Source organism: Camelus bactrianus, chromosome 19, assembly GCF_048773025.1.
Source record: "Camelus bactrianus isolate YW-2024 breed Bactrian camel chromosome 19, ASM4877302v1, whole genome shotgun sequence".
Taxonomy (NCBI): domain Eukaryota; kingdom Metazoa; phylum Chordata; class Mammalia; order Artiodactyla; family Camelidae; genus Camelus; species Camelus bactrianus.
The window spans coordinates 11,827,520-11,851,462 of NC_133557.1; the positions used below are offsets into that span (position 1 = coordinate 11,827,520).

The window sequence follows — 23,943 nt, forward strand, 5'->3', positions numbered from 1 at the left end:
AGAAGACTAAAAGGAGACAGGACCTTATAGGCTATAAAAAAAAATTCTCAGTGCCCGCAGGGAAGAGGATGTCACCAGCACAGGGAAGGTGTATAATCAAGGCCACAAACGGGAAGGGGTGAGTGCCTCATTTTGCCTTGTTGAGGGGCTGATGGGAGGTCAGGGAAGGCCTCTCAGGGGAGGTGGTTCCAGAGCTGAGTCTTGAAGGATGAATAGAAAGCATCTAGGCAGAAGGGAAGGCGCAATCCAAGTAGAGAAAGTGCTACAGCAGAGGGTGCTGAAAGACTGCGGTGTATTCAAGCAAACATGGTAAGGCTGGTACGCAGAGAGGGAGGTAAGGAGCCAGGGAGTGGCCAGAAACAGCAGAGGAGTTTGGCAGGGACTGGATTAATTAATTGGTTGATGGATTTATTCATTCACTCAAGTGTTTATTGAACACTAGGCCTATGCCCTAGGCCTGGTAACATAGTGATGTATACAACAGTCAAAGATTCCTGGTCTCATGGAACTTACCTTCTAGTGGGGAAGACGGGCAAAAACACATAAATAGATTAATAAATGACAAGACTAAGAAAGGCCATGAAGGAAATGAACAAGAGACCAAACTAGTGAACACCTTTAAGCCGGGTGTTCAGGGAAGGCCTCGCTGAGGAGGTTATATTTAAGTAGAGACCTCAGACATAGAAGAAACCAAAAAAAAAAAAAAAAAAAAAAAAAAAAAAGAGAGAGAAGAAGAAGAAACCAGAAGTTAGAAGAGGTGGGGAAAGACGTAAGAACTTTCCTGGCCTTGCTTTCAAGTTGTCACCATCCCTCTAATTTGATTTCTCTTCCTTTTGATGTGAGAGACAGAGGTCGTCAAACAGAAGTATAGCTACAATTGCTGGTCTAGCCGATCCAGGCAGGATTCATTTCAAACTCTGCCCCGTTTTCGAGAATCCTCTTAGGCAGGTTCTGGGGGGAAGTGATGTGAAAATACAACCACAAAAATCACAAGTCGGACGATGCATAGAGAATTTGTCTTCCCAGCCTTCAGGGAAGTCTATAGGTGAGGACTGAAGGTATGTGGTCCTTGTGTGCTCTGGGAAGACCCCCCTCCGGCTGTTCCGCGGAGGCTGGAACACTGATTTAAGTGATAGTTTTCAACAGGAGAAATATTCAGGAGGGAGTACAAACATCCAGATCCAGATCAAACTGTAAAACATGTCCTGCACCCCAAAGGGTAAATTTACTTAAATTTAACCTTTTTTCAGATGGAAATGGCACCTCCTCCCCAGACTCGCCCTCACGGTGGTGTCTCCGCCCACTCCCAACGGGCAGCGTGGAACTTCGTCCACTACAAGCAATAGTTTCCTTGAAAGTGAAAGGACGAACCTCGTACTCCTTCCTTCTTGGTCTCTTCCGCACCCCTCGGCACCGCCCACCGCAGCCTAGTTTGGGCCCCTATCTTCAGACCCTGCCCACCTCCAGGCCTACCCCACCTCCCCACCGTCCTTTGGGTCAACCCTCCTTCCGGCTCCTCCGCAGAGGCTACCTTTGGGCCCCCTCTTCCCGCTAGGCTTCCGGGCCCGCCTCTTTCTGTCCCGCTACAGTCTTTCCACCCTTCTAGACTTCTCTTCAGCCCCGCCTCCAGTACCTTCTCCTCAGCCGCCCCGCCAAGGGCCCCTCCTTCCCCAGCCTCGCCCGAGCCTTCCTCCACCCTTGACTCCTCCTCTGGGCAGGCTGCCGTTTAGCCCCGCCCACAACCCCTCCTTTCAAGCACCTCCCTGTTTCCTGCCTCTGCGAGGCCTCCACTGTCTTCCATACGCATCTTGCGCGCCTCTCCGGCACCGTCAACCTCTCAGCCCCGCCCCGCCTTCAGCTTGGTGGGGGTAAGCGAGTCTCTTTTCCCGCCCTAGCCCCGCCTCCCCAGACTCCCACTTCAGTCCCTCCTTCCTGTCAGGCCCCGCCCAGGCCCCTCCTTCTTCGTCTCCCCGCCGAAGCTCTGGACCTTTCCAAACCTAGGCTGAGGAGGTGGGGAGAGCCCGTGCGCCTGGGGAGCTGGCTGTGTCAGGGCGGGATTGTGACTCCTCGCCGTAGTGTCGCCGTGTCCTTCTCTGGATACCGAGGCAGGGGCAGGGGGTTTCCCGGACTAGGGCCAGAGCGGCGGGCGGGGCCTAGCTGAGGGAAGCCGCTCCGGGCGCCCCCAGCCCCCTGACCCAGTGGTGCCGGCCGAGGGAAGGACTCGCGGCTGCGGGGCTCGCGCTGCTGTCAGTGCGGCTGGGCGCGCGAGCGGCGCGGGCGCAGGGTTGGCTGATCTGAGAGAAGCTGAGGGGGCGGTAGCGGCGGTGGGGAAGACAACCGCGCGTGTGCTCAGCTCCTCACGCCGCGGCCAGGGCCGCCGCCTTCCTCCGTCCCTCCCTCTCTCCCTCCCTTCCGCCCCCGTGTGCGGCGGCACCGCCTCCTTCCGCGCCGCGCGGCTTCCTCCAGACCTCAGCGCGGGTGAGTGGGGGCCGCGGGCGTCTCCTTAAAGGTGCGGGTGGGTATTTCTTGTTCCTTTTTGATCTCCCACCTCTCGGTGCGGGCCGCTGCCTATTTTTAGAAACTCTTCTTTCGGCCATTCTGGGAGTCCCGGGAGCCCGAGTAACTCCCGGCCCCCTCCCCCCGGACCTCCCTCCCCTTGGGTCCCGCCGCCCTGGGTCTCCGGCCTGGCCCGCCCGCGCCCGCTCCTGGCCGCCCCCGGCGTTCCCTGCCCGCTTCCTCCCCGCCGGCCGAGCCTGGGCCAGGAGTTGGCGGGGTGGGCCCCGCGCCCGCTCGGAAGTTGGGAGTCTTTTGTGCTCGCGCCCCGCCCCGCCCGGCGAAGGGAGGAGGAGGGAGCGGAGGCCGCGCTGGGGAGGCCTCGGGCGGGCCCGGCCCGGGCTCTGCCCTCGGCCGCGGGCTTCTTCCGGCTCTAATTCTCGTGCTGAGGCTGCAGGCTCCCGGAGGCGCGCAAAACTGGTCGCACTTCGCTCCCCGCGGGGCTGAGCGCCTCCCTGGCCCCCACTTCTCCCCGTCCTGGGCTCGATGCACACCTTGGGCTTAAAGAGGAACAACAGCAGGCCCTGGAGCTGAGTCTGTGTTCCGCACTTCACGCATCCTCTTTGGCCGCGGAGCCTCAGTTTGCCTCTCAGTGAAAAGGGAGAAAGAAAGTCGCCTCGAAGGGTGTTTGGATTCAGTGAGGGAATATGTGAGAGTAGTGTTTAATACCAACAGGTAACGTTTAATGGACTTGACTCAGGAACTTCATAAGTCTTATTTAATGCTTACGACGGCCTCTGGGGTTATCCCCGTTTACAAAAGCAGAAATTAAGGGGCAGAGAGGTTAAATAATGTGCTCCAAATCACAGTAGCCTTAGAAGGGTAAAACCGTGGTGTTAGTACCTGTTACTTATTTCTTAGTGTGAGCCTGTGCAGAAGGGATTTTTGACTTAACCTTCGGTTACACCATTAGTTAAGAGATGTAACTCCCTTCTCCCTGACCCCTGGGCCAGTGTCCACTGTGGTTGAAATCCCATTCTGGATCTATGGGAGGGAAAGGAAGTTACTATGGATTTCTTGCTAATATTGCCAGTTAGAAGTTGTTGGGTGCAGAGACTCCAGATCTCAAACACAACTGATGTTACCTGGGGGTTTGGTTCAAGGAAGGCGTTAAGTCCTTAAGAACAGTAAGGTCCGTTTTTTATATTTGTGGTATGTTCCTCCCCAAACGTTGCTTGTTCTCTATGGTGTTTATAAATCCTGACTCGGGGAAGGGGAGCAGAAAGTGGCTCAAATGAACTGCTTCTGCTCGCTGTGCCTTCAAATAGGGATTTATTTCTCCTATTTTCACATAAGGCCCAAAGGGGTAAAAGTGAACTAAAATTAACTTTGGCAAGTGTTCTAATTTTCCAACGTCTAAAGATCAGGCAGGGGAGTTCCTAGGCCAGGTCTTGAGGAGTCTCCTGAGGTTTGCATTAGTTCTTTGAAGTCTGAAGATTCTGGACTTAAGCGTTGTATATAGGAGCTGGAAGGGGTCTTAATCTGGTCCAACTTTTTTATTTGCCTGTTCCCTTTCCTGTTAACTGAACCTTGGAAAGGGGAAGTAAGTTGTCTAAATTCACAGACTGCTTTAGTGACAGAATCAGAACTAGAATTCCAGTCTTCTGCCTACCTGTCCAGTACTATTTTTATTTCTACCATACTTTACCACCTGTTGAAAGGGCACTAAACTACTTATTCAGGCCTTAAGACCAGGAATCCTGAGTAATTTGAAATCACAAGGAAGTTGTTTAGTCCCAGCATTGAAAGGAGGTTTAGCATTAAAAGGAGGCCAGGTTTTGTGCACATGTGTACCAGTTCTCGTAAGTCATCACTTTTATTGTATAGTTACTTTATTTATGATTTATAGTACTCTTCTGTAACCATTATCTGATCTCATGTCTCATCCAGTTCTATGAGAGAGTTCGCAGAGTTGGTTTATATCTCCTTTTTACAGCTCTAATTGAGAATTGCGACATAGCAAGGTTATGGCACTTGCCTTACTTAGATCACCAAATTAACAATTGGTGAGGACAGGACATCTCTCATGGGCAAAGAATTTGATTTGATGTGACATAATGAACTCAGCTACTCGTTGTGGCTCTGAGCCTCAGTTTCCTTATCTGTAAACTCACAGGGTTGTGGGGGACTATGAGAAATGGCTGTGAAAGTGCATTGTAGTAGTTGTAGTAGTAGAAATAATAGCTAACATTCATTAAGTACTTTCCATGTACGAGTCACTGGACTAAGGACTTTCTGTGGAGTATCTTATTTGATCCTTAGAGCAACTGTATGAGTTAGGCAGTGTTATTATCCCTGTTTTACAGAAGAAGAAACAGGATTAGAGAAGTTAGATGACTTGCTTAGGGTCATGTAATTGATAATTGCAGACAAGAGAAAGCCAGTGTGCTTTTATTTATTCTTTTGTAAAAATATACATAAGATAAAATCTACCATTTTAACCATTTAAAAATGTATAGTTATGTGGCATTAAGTATATTCACATTGTTGTGCAGCCATCACCACCACCATCCATGTCTAAAAATTTTTCATCTTCCCTAGCTGAAATTCTGTATAAACACTAACTTCCTATCTACCCCCAACCACCATTCTGTTTTCTGTCTTTATGAATTTGACTACTCTAGGTACCTCATATAAATGGAATCATACAATGTTTGTCCTTTTGTGACTGGCAAAGCTGGTACTCTAAAGTGCCTCATGTAACCCCATGGTGCTCTGTAAATCCAAAATGTTTACTAGAACTCATCTGCAGTAGGGTGTGGCATGCAGCTCCAGAGCAAGAACCTAGGCCTGATTGTACCCCTCTGATTAAGCTTCCTCCCCCTCTTTCCCCTGCTCTGTATATTAAAGTTCCTTATCATTGAAGTCTTTTTTGGAGATCTCTGCTAGCTTCTTCTGTATCATCCAAAGAGATCTCCTGCTCTTGAAATAGAACCCAGAGGACTTCCCACCCTCGCTTTGTTTGCATCTTCCTTTCTCACTATCCCAGGTTTGGGCATATGGGGCTGCAGTGATCAGGAATAGCTGTGCTATGACAGCAGCTCGGATCAGAACTACTCAGGATGATTAAATGGATTACCTTTATGAAATGCTCCCTCTCTGTGCCCTCCTCTTTCCAAAAGGCACACAAGAGGGATTAGCTTTGGGTTTCCTAGAGGGTGTTTATGGATCCTTATTGCTTGCAGGTGGTTAAGATGGAATTAAATGCTACATTTATAGTCTTTCAGAATTCCCTTTAGTTTGACTGTCTGTGTCTTTGTGTATTTGGGGGGATGCAGTGGTGGGATATGGTATTTATGTGTTTTTTTTTTTCTTTACTTTTTTTTTTTTTTAAAGGTTTTTTTTTTGGTAGGGGAAGTCATTAGGTTTGTTTGTTTGTTTGTTTGTTTGTTTATTTATTTATTTATTTATTTATTTAATTTTAGAGGAGGTTCTGGGGATTGAATCCAGGACCTTGTGCATGCTAAGCACACATTCTACCACTTAAGCTATACCTACTCTCCTGGTATGTATTTATGTTTTTGTAGTTGGAATTTTGTCCTGATGCTGACAGGGGGTTGGGATGGTAGGGTTGCAGGGATGGATAATAGGTCAACAAACACAGATCTGAGCATGTTGCACTTCCCTTAAAAATGTAATGGGCCAACATCATCTACATATTAAAGTCTAAATCCCTGAGTGTGATAATAAGGTCAGAGTGTATTGAATTGTTTACTGGATACAATCCTGTAGTTCAGGGACTTAAAGTCATGAAAACCAGCCAGCCACCTGGCCAACATTTGAATTGGCTACCTGTTGAGATTGTGTTTCACTGGGCACCTCATTATTGGAAAGTTTTCTATTTATGGAACGATTATTAAGCATCTGCCTTGCATAATACTAAGCTTGGGAATTTGGGTGTCTTGGCAGGGAAGAAAGGCAAGGAAATAGTGTTAGAATTGTGACAGGGACAAGCATCTTGAGAGTACAGAGGAATGGTAATTAACCTAGCCTTGGAAGGTCAGGGAAGGCTTCCTTGGAGAAAGTGGCTAAGTCTTGACCTGGTTCCTAGACGTAAACCAGGAAAAGAAGATACTGGGAGAGTTGAGGACAAGACAGGAAAGACTGTTCTAGGCAGGAGGAATAGCATGTCTAGAGATGGTGGTGGTAATAGGTGAGACTTTTGGCCATTTACTATATCTACCAGGTGCCATTCTAAGCATTTAACATGTGTTAACTCATTTCCTTACATAACCACCCTGAGAGGTACATACTATTACTATTCTCATTCTGTAGGTGAGAAAACAAATCCAGAGGGGTTAAATAAGTTTCTTAAGATTCCTGGGTAGAGCATAAAGCATGAGATGGGTGGATGTGCAAGAGATGAGACTGGCAGAGCAGAGGCCAAGTCATAAAAGGGCTTTGTTGCCCAGGTTGGAGAGTTTGGACTTCATTTTGGTGAGGGGGCCATGATCCTGCGTGTATTTTAGAAGGGTATCTCTAGCTGTTCGGGGAATGGATTGGAGGGCTAGAGCACCATGGACAAAGAGACCAGTTGGGAGGCTTTTGCAGTAGTGCAGGCAAGAGGTGATGGTGTCTCAAATGAATGTTGTGTGTGTGTGTGTGTAGAGAAGAGATGGAATTGAATGATGAGATGCAATCATAGATTGTTGGTGTGGAGGGTAAAGGAGAAATCAAGGGAGACTTCAAGATTTCCACCTCGTGCAGTTGTATAGACAGGGATGCTGTTTATTAAGGTGAGGACACTGGAGGAGGAGCACATAAGAGGTGGGGAGGATTTCTCATGTAGCGTCTGCTTTCACTTACCTTCTTCCAGTTATTGATTGTAGTTCTCCGAGGGGAGCGACTGGGGAGCAGGGGTGAGGGAGAGTACAGCACAGCAAATTTGGTAACTGTCCTTGGCTAAACTGGATGATGTAGACACTGGTTTTGGAAAGGAGGAAATATTAGCTCTTAGACATCCAGGCCTTGCACAGCCCTGAAGACTGCTTATGTTAAAAAAAAAAAAAAAGAAAGGAAAGCTTATGTTTTCTCTAGACAACATCCTTTGGCATTGCTCTCTCCATTTATTAGTGTCCCTCTTTAAGTCACCTCTGCTTCCTCTCTGCTAGGCATTGGGAAAACAAAGATGAGTAAAATAGCTTGAGGAGCTTTCATTCAAAAGGGGAGCAGAACTCAGTAGCTTAAATACTGTAGTGGAGGGGAGCGAGTGGGCTGAGACAGGTCAGATGAGAGTGGGACAGGATGGGGAGGGACCAGGAGGGATGTTTATTAGAGACTGGAGACCCTGCTCCATGCTCCAGTCTTTTTGTCAGGTGGTGAAAGTCCAGGCGTATTCAAAGGGCCAGGTTTATTCATTTGAGTAACAATGGGAAATAATGACTGGATGACCCCCAGGGTCCGTTCTAGCAATAACATTTTATGATTCTAGGATGATAATTTAGACAGTGTATATCTTGGAGAGAGATTTTCTTTCTTCCGTTCTCTTCCCTCCCACCCTCTCTCCCTCTCTCCTCCCATTTCTTCCTTAGTTAGGCAATGGTAGGGGTGTAGGGGTGGACATAGGAGGGTTTTCACATGAGTGTCCATAAAAACCTAGTTTTATTCAGTTTTAGCTTTGTATATAAAATGTACAACTGGAGGGGAGAAGGTGGCAAGTAGTAATATTAGCCTGCTGTCTTACAGCTGCCCCCTGGGTACTGAAAGGAAAGTTTCAGACCCATGATGGCATGAAGCTCATGGACTCTCAGGACCAGAGAGAAAGGGCATTGGGATGAATTGGGAGCCTAGTCTTAAGTCTGAGGATCTTTGGTCTGGTCCCTGAGTTGGTGTGGGCTTGACCAAGCCCTTTTTCTTCTCTGGCCCTATTTCCTCATAAAATAATCTAGGGGGGCCAAAGGGTGAGGACTGGGGACAGAAAAAGGATTGGAGTTTCCTCTCTAGGGAGGAATAATCGGTGAATAACTAGAGACAGGCATCTGCTCAAGTATTATTGTTAGTTATCTCTTCTGTTTCTACAGGCCTTCCTTTTTCCTTAGAGTTTTAGTGTCTTTCTGTTACTTCATAATGACCTACATATGAATAAATGTGCTGTACCTCCTGGGAGGAGATGAGGAAGGATGAATTCTAGTCTATATCCCCAAAGAGCCATTTAGACTGTCTGCTGCCCTCTGCTCTTTATGCTGGAGTAGGAGTGGGGAGTTTGTGATTGAATACTCAGGTTTTCTGAGGCTCAGACACATGTATATGGAGTGCTCCACTGACTAAAGTGCAAATCTGGCCATCTTCCCAACATGCCCAGTGCAGTCCCACTGGGGGAGATAGCTTTCATGGGCTCTTACTGCTTGCCAAACTCATGTTAATTGTAATTACCTAGTACTCCCTGGGTGAAGTTTACTGACAAGTCTTCCTGTCTCTAAACGGGGGTTGGACTGGATAATCTTGAATCATACTTTGACCTCTTAATGGTCTGAATATCTGATTTTATGGAAGTGGCTTAAGGATTCATCTCTGGAAGGAGAAAGGGCTTTGTTAGAGGATTGAGAGTATCTTACAGGGTTAAATTCTGGATTCACAGATACCTTTCAGTATGTAAACAGATGGATATTGCTTTTTAGAGTGGACATATTGCTGAAAAATTGCTTGTGAAATGAATTTATCGAACTGAGTCTACTGAGTTCCATCATAAACTTGGAGCTGTTGTCCCATGGGGCAAACTTGAAGTCTAAGACTAACAAACTATATCTAAATAGGTGGCAAACTGTTTAAAATCATAGAATAAAAGGAAAATAAAAAACCACTATAAGATTCCCAAGCAGTACTAGGACTGGAAAAACACTAGACCAAAAATTTGCATTTCCTCAGAGCTTTAGCTTTATGAGGTAGATAACTCGGCTGAAGTTACCTGACCCTTGAAATGCCATCTCTAGAGCCTGAGTAGTTCTGTTTGTCAAGATAAGAATCATTGCTTTATTCCAAGTAAGTATTCTTATTTAGAAGGCCAGATTTAGAAGCTTAATGTTATTGGCCAGGTTTTCTTCATTCCAGAGGTATTTACTTGGTATTTAGCAGTCTCCTGTTTGTTTTATTAAGGATTTCACTAAGCCTAGTTACAGGTGATGTTTGCATGGTATCTGTTGATCTGTTTGTTTAGCTTCCTTTAATTCTTTTTGTTAGGGAAAGCAAGCTCAGCAGATTTAAAAGAATCATTTCCATAACTCATTATTTCTCTATGTCTGGGTTTCCTTTCTGGAAGGTATGATCATGCTACACTGAGAAGTCAAATGTTGCTCCCTGCTTACACAGACCATTTTAAGGCTTTGGGACTTTGTTCTTCCATATGGCTGTAAGCTGGCACTGAGGAATGGTGCTTCCAATATAATAATATCGCTATGCTTGAATCAGTTGAACACAAGAATAAGTTTTCTTCATAACTTAAAGACTCACCCTGAAATGATTTTTCACACCGATTAAATTAACTCTTACTAAAATTGGGATCTTAGGTAGAGTTACCCTGCTAAATAGTTTACCTAGCTGCTGTAGCAAGATTGTGCTTGGAAGTCCAACGGCCTTCCATCCCTAAGTTCAACCATTTGTTCCAGGAATTTGGAGTACCTGCTATGTGTACTCCCTAAGGAGAACATAAAAACCAAACAACACGTGATTCCTGCCTTCAAATCACATTCAGTCTTGAGAGAGACAGGGAGAAGTACAACAGGTCCTAGCTTGTTCTTACCTCTTGCTACCCTGGCCTGGATATTTGGGTTGAGGGTTCAGACTGGAAATAGCAGAACTGATGGGTGTATCACTAGGCAGGGAGACCTATTTGAATATCTGACTTCCAGTGTTTCAGTTTATTTTCAGCCTTCCCTCCCTCTCTTCCTTTCTTCTGCCTGTTATCCAAGGTTTATCCTCTGTTGCTGAGGTGTCCGACACCCAGTGTGTAAAGTCAAGAACCTTCAGGTAGGGGACAACATTGTCCTTCAGGTTTGGGTGTTCATACATCTGCCTAGCGCTTTCCCTGTTCTCCTCACATCAGTTCTCTGGCTGGCTTCTAGAAAGATTTGGCACTGTGTAGCTTCTTATTTAGGAATGAAGAAAATTAAGTTTCATATTGAATTATTTTAAGTTTTATTATACTCAGTTTTGAAATAAAATAGCTCTCTATTTTGCTCGCTAGTAGAATTATTTGAGGTGTGGTTTCTGGCACTTAATCAATTTGTGACTTATTAACTGACAGAACTGTGGTTCGTTGTTACTGTCTCTGCCAGTCTTCTTTGACAACTTCAGCATGGAGCCCTAGGAAATGAGGGAACATTGATTTACCCTGTCTTGAAGGGCTCTTCTTCTTCTCTTGTCCCTACCCTCAAAAAATAAATGTTATTTGGAATGCTATGTTGTCTTCATGATTTCTTCCAACAATTTAGCCTTGCCTATGAGGTCTCAAAAGAAGAGGAAATATGCCTGTGTTTGTCCTCAGAGGTTGGGGAGAATATCGAAATCAGTCAGCTAAACTGTATGGACCCCACTAAGTGTCTTCCTTAGTGCTGTGAGGGATGTAAATGTGTAAAGCATACTCTTGCCTTCAGGAAACCTATGGTCTCTTAGAAGGTAATCATGAAGATACAGCTAATAATAAGGCAGTTTTGGTGTAGAGAGTTTGGTTCGGAAGACTAAGGTCTTACTCTTGTTCCTTGGAACTAATTTGGCCAGGTAAACTGGAATAAGTCATTTTCCCTCTCTGAACCTCCATTTTCTCATCAATGAAATGAGATTAATATCCTATATCTTGCTTTCCTCACAGTGTTACTGTGAGGAGCAAGTTAGATAATGTTACTAAAAATGCATTATGAAACCAGATGATGCAATTTATATGTGAAGAATCCTTGAGTCATTTGTCAGAGGTAATAGGTAAATAGAGTTTTCCATAGAAGGGGAGATGTTGTGCCTAGAGTGATCAAGAAGAGTGATCTGGACCAGGCTTGGGATTGGGAGAAAGAATGATGGAAGCATTTAGACAGGCTATGATGGAGCAAAGGACTGTAGGCAAAATTGTTAAGGGGGAAGAGTGAGTGAATGTTCTCCCACCACATACTCAAGTCATAGGGTTCAGCTTTAGTAGTTATTGATAGTTTTCAGAGGCATACGAGATCACACTCTCATCAGCTGTGAATGAAAGAATTCCTGTTGCTCCACGTCCTTGGCAACACTTAGCATTGTCTGTCTTTTTCATTTTATGTCATTCTGGTCAGTGTGTAGTTGCAGATATTAATTTTAAGAACCACGATATGAACTCTCAGGTAGCAGTACCATAAAGGGGTAGAGTGGGAAGTTCAAAGGAGGGAGAGATTACTTCAAGGGTCATTTATGGAGGAGTGAGCATTTGAGCTGGGCCTTGTAGGATAAGGATAGTCACCATGTATTATGCAGGATCATCCCAATTCTAATATCCTGTCTGGTTGTGATTATAAATTATGAAACTGTGGCTGGACCAAATCTCCCAGACTTCCCAGAAGCAGCACCCAGGTATCTTAGTTGCTGTGCTGCTCTCCCCTCCCCCTTTGTTTCCAGAAAGTATGGTCACAGGAGATATAGGCTCCAGAGATGGGGAAAGGACATACTGTGCAACGGGAACAACTTGAGCAGAAACATAGATAGGTGACTGTATCAAGTGGCATTGTATTCCTGCTAATGAGCAGAGTGGGGAGGGCATGTCCCATACTTTGTGGGTGGGTGGTGCCTTCTCATAGCCTCCTGGAGCAGGTGGCAAATACTGTTCCCAAGCCAATTTGTATTTAAATTGGATAGGATAGGAATGGCCTCTTTGCCTATGAATTACATTATTTTAGGGAAGAAATTAATCCAGCAAACAGTCATACTTGAAGTATGTCAAAAGAGAGTTTGTATTCTCTTAAAATGGAGGGGGAGGAAGGGGAATGCCAAGACCTAAAGAGTTTGGTGTCTGAGTGCTCATCTATTACTTGTATATTTGCTCAGGGAAAAATTGCTATTTCTTTGTCAGCTTTTATCCTGCCTGGTCGACCCTAGCTGGATGTTTATTTTCTGTAGTTTTACCGAATCACTTTGAAGGCTGGCATGAACATTGATCATATCTTAGAGCCTTTTTCCTTTGTTCTATAAGCAAATATTAGAAAATGTACCTTAAATTACCTGGTTTGGGGAAATAAGGTGGCCCTGCCTGCTCTCTGAGAGGCATGTTAAGCATTAGTCAGTTCCTGATCCTATGTCAGGTCCTGGGGTATTTGTCAGGAGATACGAGGGGCATTAGAGCTGTCAGTGGGACATTGACCAGAGGGTTTCTAGGCCTTCTGTTGAGGGGACTTGTCAAGTACTTGATTAAAAGTCCAACCTGGGTTCTAGACCTGACACTGCCGTTTATATTAACAATATCTTCCATAAATTGGGTGACCACTTTGTTGAGATACCATACTTGGTAACTTGTGTTCATACTAATAGAGCTGATATTTACTGAAAGTTACTGTGTGCTAAGTCCTTGTGTGTGTGTGTGTGTGTGTGTGTGTGTGTGTGTGTGTGTGTGTGTGTATAATCTATATAAGTTTATATATAATCTTAGATAAGGCATATGTTTATATAAAATTTATATGTATGACATATATTTACATATAAAGTTTTTTACATACTGCATATAAATTTTAAATATAATACATAAATGTGTATTAGAAATCGTTTATTTTCACCTCAACCCTAAGAAGTAGGTTCTGTTGCTCCTTATCATACAGAGAGACACCTGTAGGTTAAGAAATATGCCCATAGTCGACTGCTAGTAAACGGAGTTGCCAGGATTTAAACCTAACCAATTTGGTTTTATTTTTAATAAGGAAAATTTCAAACATATACAAAGTAGACAAAATAGGTTAATGAAGCATGATGTACCCATCACTCAGCTTCAGTAGTTATCTATTCATAGTCAGTCTTCATTTGTACCCCTACCTACTTCTCATCCTGTGCTTTGAAGAAAGCTTAGCTGTCATATTTTGTCCTTAAATATTTCATAGTGTATTTCTAAGATGATTTTTAAAAACACAATCACAATGCTATTATCAGACCTTATAAAATTTAACAGTTCTTACTACCATCAAAATCCAGATTGTGTTCAAATTTCCAATTTTCTTGTAAATGTCACAATCTTATTTTTACAGTTTGTTGAGTTAGGATTTATATAAGGTCCACATGTTCTAGTTGTTTGTTACGTCTGTCTGCCCCTCCCCACCCCCAGCTTTCACGGAGGCATTGGGGATTGAACCTAGGACCTCATGCATGCCCGGCACACACTCTACCACTGAGCTATATACCCCTTACCCCTGGTTGTTATGTCTTTTAAGTCTTTTTTTTTTAATTTGTAAGTTCACTTTTTTTTCCCCCTCCCTTTTTTGTTGAAGGAGCTGGATTGTTTTTTCCTGTAGAAATTTTGCTCATTGTGTCTTTGTGGTGTGTTTAATATGTTCCTCTGTCTTCTGTATTTCCTGTAAATTTGTGGTTTTATCTAGTGGGCAATATCTCTTAATCCTTGTGGCAACCCTACAAAAATAGATAGTACTCTTATTTTGCAGATGAGAAAACAGACTGAGAAAGGTTGGGTGACTTGCCCAAGACCTTACAGCAGCCTTGCCTTCTTGCCTTCTTGCCTTCAAAGCCTGTACCCTTTCCTTTTCACTATTTACTCATTCTGTGAGTTTGAGTAAGTCACCTTCAGTTCTCTGGGCCTTAGGTTCTTTGATGTGGGCACTGAGAGCTCTTACAGGAGTAGTATTCTGTGTGCCTATGACCATTTGATGGCATGATACTTTATGCTGTGGGTGATACTCATATGAATAAGACTGTTTTCTGTTAGCAAACATCTTTTAAAAGTCTTAAAAAAAAAAAAAAGTTGACAGTGGATCAAGCCAGAGAAGAAGGCTATGAAATCACGGATTCTAAAGCTCAGGAGCTGAGTAACCTAGGACCCTGGATAGCTCCTTAGAAAAGCAGTTTCTCTGATAAAAGCTTGGAGTCGTTAGGGAACACCTAAATCCTTTCTGTTCCAGATATTTTCAGAGGATCTTACCCTCGGGATCAGAGGTTGCAGAGTGGCAGCCTCTTGCGTTGTTTAGCCTGCAATATTTTTATCTTGTGTGGGACCCCAGCCTGGGTAGATTGGGGCTTTCACTGGAGATAATATGAGATCAGATGCCCTGGCATGTGGGCTATGAGGGTGACTGAGTTCTCCTGAATAGGGAGTAAAATTTTTGAGAATGTAGCAGGGGCTGGAGCCTGAAGCTGCCCATGAGCATTTTCCTATTCACAGGAGTGGGAAGTCCCCAACTATTCTACAGGCTTCACTTCCTGAGCCCTCTACAGTGGACTCCCCTGTATTATGACTGTGCACTGGCCTGTCCATGTTTAAGAAGCTTGTAGCTTAACTCTTTTGGGACTCTGAGGCAAAGGGATGCAGCTCTGATCTTTGGGTAAGCCTTTGGAGATCCAGGCCAATTTAACAAAATGCTTGGGTTTACAGAATCATGTTCTTCATTTCTCTCCTTAGTTCCACATGCTCCTTTATTGGCTGGCTCCTTTAAGATCATATTTATTCTCAAGTTTGTCAAAGCCCACACCAATTCATGTGATTTCTTTGCTATCCAAGCCCAGTGCCAGTTGCACTGGCATTTATCACCAGGCTAGCTTTTTTCTTTTGAAACAGTTAGTCAGCTGTACTTATTTTTGCCACCTGCTTGGGTCAACCTAGTTCTAGATGGAACTCTAATATTGAAGAGATTTTGCCCAGTTTTAGTGCTCATAGTCCCTGGGACTGGATGAATTATCTTAATTTTACCAGGAACTTTTGGTGCCCCCGTTGCCCAGCAAATCTGTCTTTGACTTGTCTTAGGACTTCAGAAGAACAGCAAACAAACTAGTAAAGGCTCAGTGAACCTCATCCTTGTAAAATTGGTTTGTTTTTTTTTTGCATCTAACAACTCACAAGCTGGGGTGAAATGGGCCTGCTGTCTCATGAAAGAAATCACAACATCCAATAGAAATCAAAACTGTTTTACTTATGAGCTAGTACCTGGTCCGTTCCCCTCACCCTCCACTTCAGTTAGAGCAGCTCCTGTGTATTGACAGTGAGTGACTTTCTGAGTGACTCTTGCTGCCTGTTCCCTTTTTCTTGTAATTACTGTAACATCATCATCCAATGTGTGGAGGAGCATGGCAATTTCCATGACAACTGATCACGATTTCCCAGATAAAATGAGGAAGCTAATAAGTGTTAGGAACTTGAAAAGGGTATTGGGCTAAGTTCTTGTGATGCTAATAGAATTTGGAGCTGGAAAGGAGTTTTTAGCAGCAACTGCCTGATAAAACCCTTTCCATTTATAGGCAAGAAAACAGGTCTAAAGAGGTTGAAAAAGTATCATAAGGGGTCACTAGGTTGTGGAATATACGCGAGATCTTCAGTTTAGTGTTTCTTCATGCCTCCTATTTAATTTTTTAATTTTTAATTGAAGTATAGTCAATTACAGAGTGTCAGTTTCTGGTGTACAGCAGCATGTCCCAGTCATGCATATACATACATATATTTGTTTTCATATTTTTTTATTAAAGGTTATTATAAGATATTGAACATAGTTTTCTGTGCTATACAGAAGAAACTTTTTTTTAAATCTATTTTTGTATATAGTGTGTGCCTCCTATTTTATATGGCTTCTTTCCATTATGTCCCACTGGACCTTGAGCTCCGCAAAGGTAGGAACCATGTCTGTCTTGTTAATTAATGTTTTCCCAGTACCTACCATAGGACCTAAGTATTTTTTGAGTGAATAGATAAACTATGTTGGAGTTTCTCAAACTGGGATGCGTGAAATCACAGGATAAACCACGTATCTTCCTGAAGTTTTGATGTACTCAAAATATTTTTTGTAGCTGGATTAGTTTAAATATTACTAGTAATTTTGAAGTATACTTTTATATTAAGTCATGTTATGGAATGGATGATAAATTATCTTAAATTTTTTAGAGAAATTGAGAGCACATCAGATAAATTATAGGATCATATAGGATCATTTGATTTTTTACCCCAGAGGGTCTAGTGTTGCCAGATCACTGATATTTTTAAGAGAAACTAAAAATCAAATTAGGGAAAAAAAAGAGATCTGATTTTAAATGTTGGCAGTTGACTGAAGGGTTTTTAAACAAACTTGTGTGGGTCAGATAAAACACATCCTTGGGACTGAGCATCTCCTTGTGACATATGAGATAAAAAGGTCTGGGCAGGAACAAAACTTTGGACAGGGCCAAATGGACGATGGTGTCAGGGAAGACTTCCATTTTGGGTCTGGCTTCTTGGCTTCAAACTGGCCATAGCTTAGAGTGGAAAAAATGAAGTAAACACTTGATAGGTTAGGAAAATTCCCACGTTAAACATCACCCTCTATGGGAAGCAACTTCTGTAATATCTTAGCCCTCAGCCTCACGTTACTTCCCTTGCTCTGCAGATGAAACTAAGGTCCAGAGAAAGAAGCAGAACTTTCCTCTAGGACCCTAAGCAGCAGCCATAGATTTTGGGCAGGCCCCTGTTGGAACTCCAGACCTTTGGTGCTCCTGCCTCATGCTCTTAGGGCACGCGGCTAGGGGCTTCTGGCATACTTTGGGATGGTTGGTAGAGCTGGGTGAACTCCCCTACTTAGTACAGCCCTATCATCCTGAGCAAAGGGAGGGTTGAGGTGGCAGTTAATAACATGCTCAGCCTCATCTTGGTGCAAGAGTCTATTTCTGTCACTAGCATCAAATTGACCTTATTTTTAATACCTGGAAGGATGTAGAGGACAGCTCAGCAACAAAGAGCGTCAGTGCCAGGATGGACCCATCCCTCCTGTGCCTTCCTTGCCTCTTCTCTTCTTCTCTGTTTCTCCCCTCCAGCGCCTTCCTCCTTGTGTCCTACTACCCTCCCTTTGCACCCCAATCCCCCATCCTTTCTTTTTCTCTCACTGTTGCCCTCCTCCTCCATGGAAAATTCTTGTGATGCCACTGCAATAGGCAGAGCCTGGGATTGGGCCTGTTTTCCAGTTTTGAGAGGACTTGGTCTAAAGTAGGGCAACTAATAAGGGAGATTGTATGTATTCTTCTCCACCTCCACCCCAACTGGAAAGATAAAAATCTCAACTATGGGCTTGGCTACAAGGCTTATACAGTCTGGTACCACCTCACTTTACTACCTTTTGTCAGCAGGCCAGTGCTTAACATCCAGTGTTTCCCTGTGCTCCTGCTTAGGAGAATGACTGTTTTGACTATTCCCTTTGAGTAGAAAGCCCTCTTGGCTCTCTGTCCTCTTTACCTGACAACTCCTACTCATCTGTCATAACTGTTCAAATGCTTCCTCTTCAGTGAAGCTTTCTGTGATCTCTCCATAAGCAGAATTAATTTTGATCTTCTCTCTACTTTGTTTCTAATTCTGTACTCTGGTTTTGTATCACACCTGAGTCTGCTCTCATTCATGAAAATTGAAACCTTATGGGCCAAGGGACAGTGTGCTATTTATCTGTTAACCTTGTGTTATAGGCCTGGCACAAATAGTACTTGTGGAATGAATGAAAGAACTGTATTTGTACACATACCCATGGTATAAGGTTGAATGTTAAATGCTACAGGTGAAATATGATAAAGTGTTTCAGCAGTTTACAGAATTCTTGAGAGAGAACTACTGAGAGAAGTCTTGGAAGCTTCCAGAAACTGGTAGTATTTGCATATGTCTTTGAAGATTTGCAAGTTCAGTTGGCAAAGATGGTGAGAAGAACATTCAGATGGTTGGAGTAAAAGCTGTGAGGAAGTACAGGGGTCAGGCCTCACTCATTACCTCAGCTAGAATTCCTACTAGAATGTGTGCTAAATTTCTAGGCCAGCCTGAAGGAAATGCTCTCTTTTCTCCTGCCTTTTCTACCTTTTTTTCTTTCTTTTTTCCTTCCCTTCTCTCTCCCTCTCTCTCTCTCTTTCTCTCTCTCTTTCTCTCTCTCTCTCCCTCCTCACTTGCCTTTTGCTTTTGGTTTCTTCTCAGTCTTTTCCCTTTCTTTCATCTTTCCATTGCTCCAGTCTTTTTTTTTTTTTTTTAACACTTAATTGGTTACCTTTCTCTACCTTCTTTCTTCTTTCTTGCCTTCTTCCGCAGATAACGCAGGAAATTCAGGCCTTTAAGTTGAGATGTGAATCAGCTATACAACATTTAACTACAAATAACACCTCCGCTTGTGAAGCTGAGAAGTAATCATGGCCTAATTGGTTCTCATCTGTCTCTTGTGTTTTATTGGCATTGACTTTTTTAACCTCCCATGATGTTAGAGGTGTTGTTATCATTTTATTTTTTTTTTTAGTAGTTGTCAAAATGTCAATTTTAATGAGAAATTTCTGTGGACAGGCCTGCCCTTGAGTGATATGAACCTTCAGGTAAAGCTAGGACTGGATAAATCAGAAATACTCATGGATCTGTTTTCTCATGCATACAGGTGTCTAGGCCACACAGACAAATACACACTCTTCTGTCCCTACAGGTTTGTATGCTTTGTGACATAGACATATACAGTTGAGTCACAAAGGTGCACGTGTTTCTTCTTTTCCATACACACCCATACTATCTCCCTTACACCTTCAGGTCATCTGCTTCCTTCTGCCACGTTGCCACACGTTTATCCTCCTATACCCCTGTCCCACTGTTTTCTACCTAAATACCCAGAATTTTGTGTACCTTGAAAATATCTGCAACCCTGTCTCACAGACATCACACTGTCCACTCCCTTATATAGCCACACAAGTCCTTCCCTACACACAGATGCTGACATGTGTCTACTTTCCAGCTCCACATACTCAGTACCACACCATCTCCCATTATTCTTTGAATTTCCCACCTTAAGTATTTCTAATCTTCATAAGAGATATTGTAGTTTCAGACTAGTTTTGAAAGGGAAATGTCTTTGTTGACAGCCAAGCTAGTAGACCATAAGGAAGTCTGAACCATTTATGACAGATCCTTTGACTAAGGCCCCTAGAATAACTCTGTTATGGTGGAGGTGGTGAAGGCTATATTGAATAATAGCAGATTGCTTCTAAGTGGCACCATTATGAGCCAAGGTGTATTTGAACCTAGTTCCAAACGATCCTGTGATTTCAGGGGTCACTTCTATTGGACAGTGATCTTACAGTTAGCAAAAGAGCCAGAGCCACTGTAGATACTCCAAATCAGACTTTCTAGGGTAGAGCCTGGAAAGCTGTGTTTTTAACAAGCTCCCGGAGTTCTGTTGTGTGTCCAGGTTGGGAAGCACTGCTCAGGAGGAAGGAACTAGAAGTAAGAACATCTGCATTATCTTTCTGTATCACCTTGGACAAGTTATCTTTTCTGGACCATAGCTTTCTCAACTGGAATTTAACAAGGCTCATGCTCATAAAGGGCCTTTTCAGCTCTAAAATTTCATGTTGCTTTATGATGAGTTCAATCTGGGATACTTTTCTACCATGAAAGTGTCCATTGTCTATCTACCCTGGACAGGGCATTTCAGGCTTTGGCTAGGGGCCAGCAGAGGCAGCCTAGGCCCTGACCTTCTGTCAGAAGCACTGACACTGCTTCTAATTAGAAATGGATCAATATAGGCCTGCAGCCAGGCCTTGGCAGCCTGGGAGGAGGCTGGAGGAGTGCTCCTAGCTAGGGAGAATCTGATTACTATGAAATGGATCTGGTTACACTTGTCAACACAAGGGTTCTGCTGGTATAACCCTCCTCCCTAGGGACCAGCAGGCAGAGCTGTCCTGAGCAAATGGGGAAACGGATAACTTGTATTCCCTTTTGATTGTTTTCTTCACCTTTATAAACTCATACATAATAAATACAGTGCTAGGTATATAGTACAGGCCCCCTCCTCAGATGGAAAAATCACTTAGTGCTAAATACTGCATTAAGCCTCCTTGTGTGTTCATTTCCCCTACCAGCCTATGGGATAGGTTGAAAGGGGTACTGAAGCTCAGCAAAGTGACTTGGCTGCCCTGTGTCACGTATTTTTTCTCTGTTGTACTATACTACAACATTTCTGAGCATTTGCAGCACTGATTCTAAGCCTGTGAACTATTTTTTGGTTTTTTTTTTTCTTTTAAACTAGGGCCATCCCTTATGCTTCTACAGACTGAATTGGAACTCAGGCGCTCTCCCTTGAACCCTTCAGAGACTAGAGGAAATTCCTTAAAACCAGTGCTGAGGAGGATGAGGGGAGATGATCTGCTTGCTTTGGCCTTCTCATCTCCTTTCCAAGGTCCCTAAGGAATGAGCAGGCTCTAATGGGAGAAATCAATCATTTGGGATCAGTGGGAGGGCTGTTAGGTGTCTGAATTGGCCCTGTGCAAGGATGAGGAAGGGACTCATGATTGGGTATTTCTAGGCATTGCAGAACCTGAGGGCTTAACTTGACCAGTGTGATCAGACCAAATTCTCCCTATAGGTGGTCATTCAACAAATATTTGTTGAGTATTTCCAATATGTCAAAGCTTGTGCTAGTACTAAGGATTCCCAGATGAAGACCCAGTCCATCACAATCTAGCATCAGACAGAAAGGGAAACAAAACACAGTATTCTGTGTATGTCTTAATAGAGGCACATAGAAGGGGCTCTAGGATCACAGAGGCATGAGGGTGGGCTTTCCTGCAGGAGATAACTTTTATCTGGCTTTTTTTTTTTTGGTTGGGGTAGGTAATTAGGTTTATTTTATGTATTCTTAGAGGAAGTACTGAGGATTGAACCCAGGACCTCATGCATGCTACTACTCTACCATTTGAGCTATACCTTCCCCCTTCTCTCTCTCTCTCTTTTTTTTTTTTTTTTTTTCTTTTTTTTTTGGTGGGGTGATCTGGCTTTGAAGGAAGAGTAAGAATAGAGGCAGGCAAGGCAAGGAGTGCACTCCAGACCAGGGAACTAGCACAAAGAAAAGCATAAAGATGTGTCCAAGAACCCTTGATAAAGGGATGGACATTAGTGTAGTCCCTAACTTGTAGCAAATCAGATTGACAGCCCTTGCCTCTTGCTAAACTTAAGGCTATGAGTGTAGCCATTGAATGGCAGTAACATAAGAGCAGCAGGTGGGGAGAAGGAGGTGGATTTATTAGCAGATGTGGACTAAAACTTAATTTCAGGGAGGAAACTAGGGAGGAAAGCTGAAGAGCAGCAGCCCTCTGTCCCCTGGGCCAAGCCTGCAGAGATGCTGGGGGTTCTTGGCAGTGGTTTGAAAGCTTGCCTGGCCCAGGCACATGGCTTTGCTTCTCTGATGGCAAAATCCTCTGCTCCACTCAGCCTTCCCCTCCTTCCTGTGTTCTTTAAAAAAAAAAAAAAAAAAATTAATGGAATCTGTTCAAAATACCCCTGAAATGAAATTACATTTTTAACTCTAATTACCCTAATTAAAACTTGACAGCTGTAATCCTGGAATGGCAGATATGCTAAGTACCCCATGCCTGTGACAAGCTTACTTACCCAGATGGAATGTTGTTCTGTTCTGGGCTTAGGAGAAAAATTCTTTTGTGTGTTTGTTTTGTTTTTCCCCATCAGCAGTTTAGTCTTTGGTCTCACAGCTTCCCCAAACTAGGATAGTCACTTGGGGGTTACAGGCTTGTCCAGAGCCCCTTAATCTCAATAGAGATCCTTTTGCATCCAGAGGCGATGCTCCTGATGATTCTTACCGCATACCTTTGAGTTCTCTCTTCAGTTGAGATTGGACTGAATGCCCTGAGCCTTTCCGTCAGGCTTGGGTGAAATCTCCTGCCTTTGGAGACCAAGGATCTGCATGTGTGAGAAAGCTGTTGCTGATCTAGGGCTAAATCTGTATGTGGGATTAGTTTATGTCTGGTATTAAGGATACAGTTTGAAGTCAGGGACAAGGAGCTCTGAAAATAGGATCCCTCTTCACATTTCTCAGAATAGGCTAGAGTCATCTAATGAAATGCCTGGTCTTGGCTCCTACCTTAATTAGTTACCTGGCTAGACAAGGAACATGATGGGATGGGAGGGGGGCCAGCCCTTGAAGCCAACTGATGCTCTGTTGATGCTGTGAGACACCTCATGATTCTGTTAGAACCAAAGATCCCCATGTTCTAGTGACTTCCTCTCAGCCTAGAAGCCTGTTCAGTCAGTGGACACTGTGTGTTATGTTAGGTACTGAGTTGAAAAAGACATACTCTCTGCCCCTGAGAAGCTTAGAATTGTGAGGGAGTTGGGGAGGTACTCGTGAGTGAGGGACAGCCATATAGTGACTAATTATGTAAGGCAGAACCAAGCAAAGACTTCTCACAGGTGTTGGCATTTGAGCTTGTCCCTGAATAGGTAATATTGGCAAAGGAATGGAGAAGGGCAATGCAGGTGTTAGGGAAGAGCGTGGTGGAAGGTAAGAAGTTGCCTGGTGGCAGCCTGCTGTGATTGGAGTACAGTATGCAGGGAAGGTAATGGTAGAGGATGAAGATAGAGTTTAAACTTAATCCTATAGGCAAAGGGGATCTACTGAGGGTGCAGGGCTGTGATATGAGTGTGTATGATGGATTGGGGGACAGGGTGAGTGGAGACAGTAGATTAGGTAGAACAGGTGTCAGCAAACTGGCCTGTGGGCTGAATCAGTCTGCTGCCTCTTTTTTGTAAAATTGTACTGGAATACAGCCACACTCATTTGTTCATCTATGACTGCTTTCATATTACATTGGCAGAACTGAATACTGCAGAGACTGCTGGCCCTGTACAGAAAAAGTTTGGTGACCTCTGAGTTAGAAGGTAATTATAAAAGTTCTGTAAGAGCAGATAAATGTCAGGACTAAGCCTGAAATGAATTGGAGGTGTCAAATGAGACTTTTCAGAGGAAGGGACAGCATGATTTAACAGAGAACACCTCCCCTACCTATTGCTCAAAACTTTGTAAAGATCAAAGCTGCTGAAAGTCATCATGGTCACAAAAGGACACAGGATGCAAGCAAGTCCTGATCTGCACTTTTTAGCTCTGTGACCTTGGGCAAATTTTAACTTCCCAGAAGTTCAGGTGAATATGGTGAATAAAACAAAAGAATCAGATTTTTCTTCACAGAGCAGAACTCTTACTCTGCTACTTCTCTGTATTTCACCCCACAGTTTATAAGTCTGAGGGCCCTCTTTTGGGAAAGAGATATCCTAGAAAATCTGGAACATAGTTCATAGTTTGAGTTGTGAAGTTGGGGATAAGTGGGCAGAGGTTTTGCTCTCCTGGAACAGCTGGTGGTGTGGGAGAGGGGCTCAGGATACTTTGAGGACATCCTGTTCCCTTCCCTAACTGCCAGCACTTGTTCTGGCCAGATTGAATTTATTTCTACCCTTTAACTTGTAGAGCACATTAG

General features: G+C 43.7%; 1 protein-coding gene across 5 annotated transcripts in view; it reads left to right on the top strand.

The window, feature by feature from the left end:
• Nucleotides 1–1,924: 1,924 nt before the first annotated feature.
• RALY (RALY heterogeneous nuclear ribonucleoprotein) overlaps nucleotides 1,925–23,943 on the top strand; it is a 77,091-nt gene continuing 55,072 nt past the window's right edge. The window contains exon 1 of one of the 5 annotated variants that reach the window (XM_045521036.2): nucleotides 1,925–2,010. The gene's annotated coding sequence lies outside the window, so the exon portion shown is untranslated. The other 4 variants (XM_010960846.3, XM_074347163.1, XM_074347161.1 and 1 more) reach the window with 4 other exon arrangements.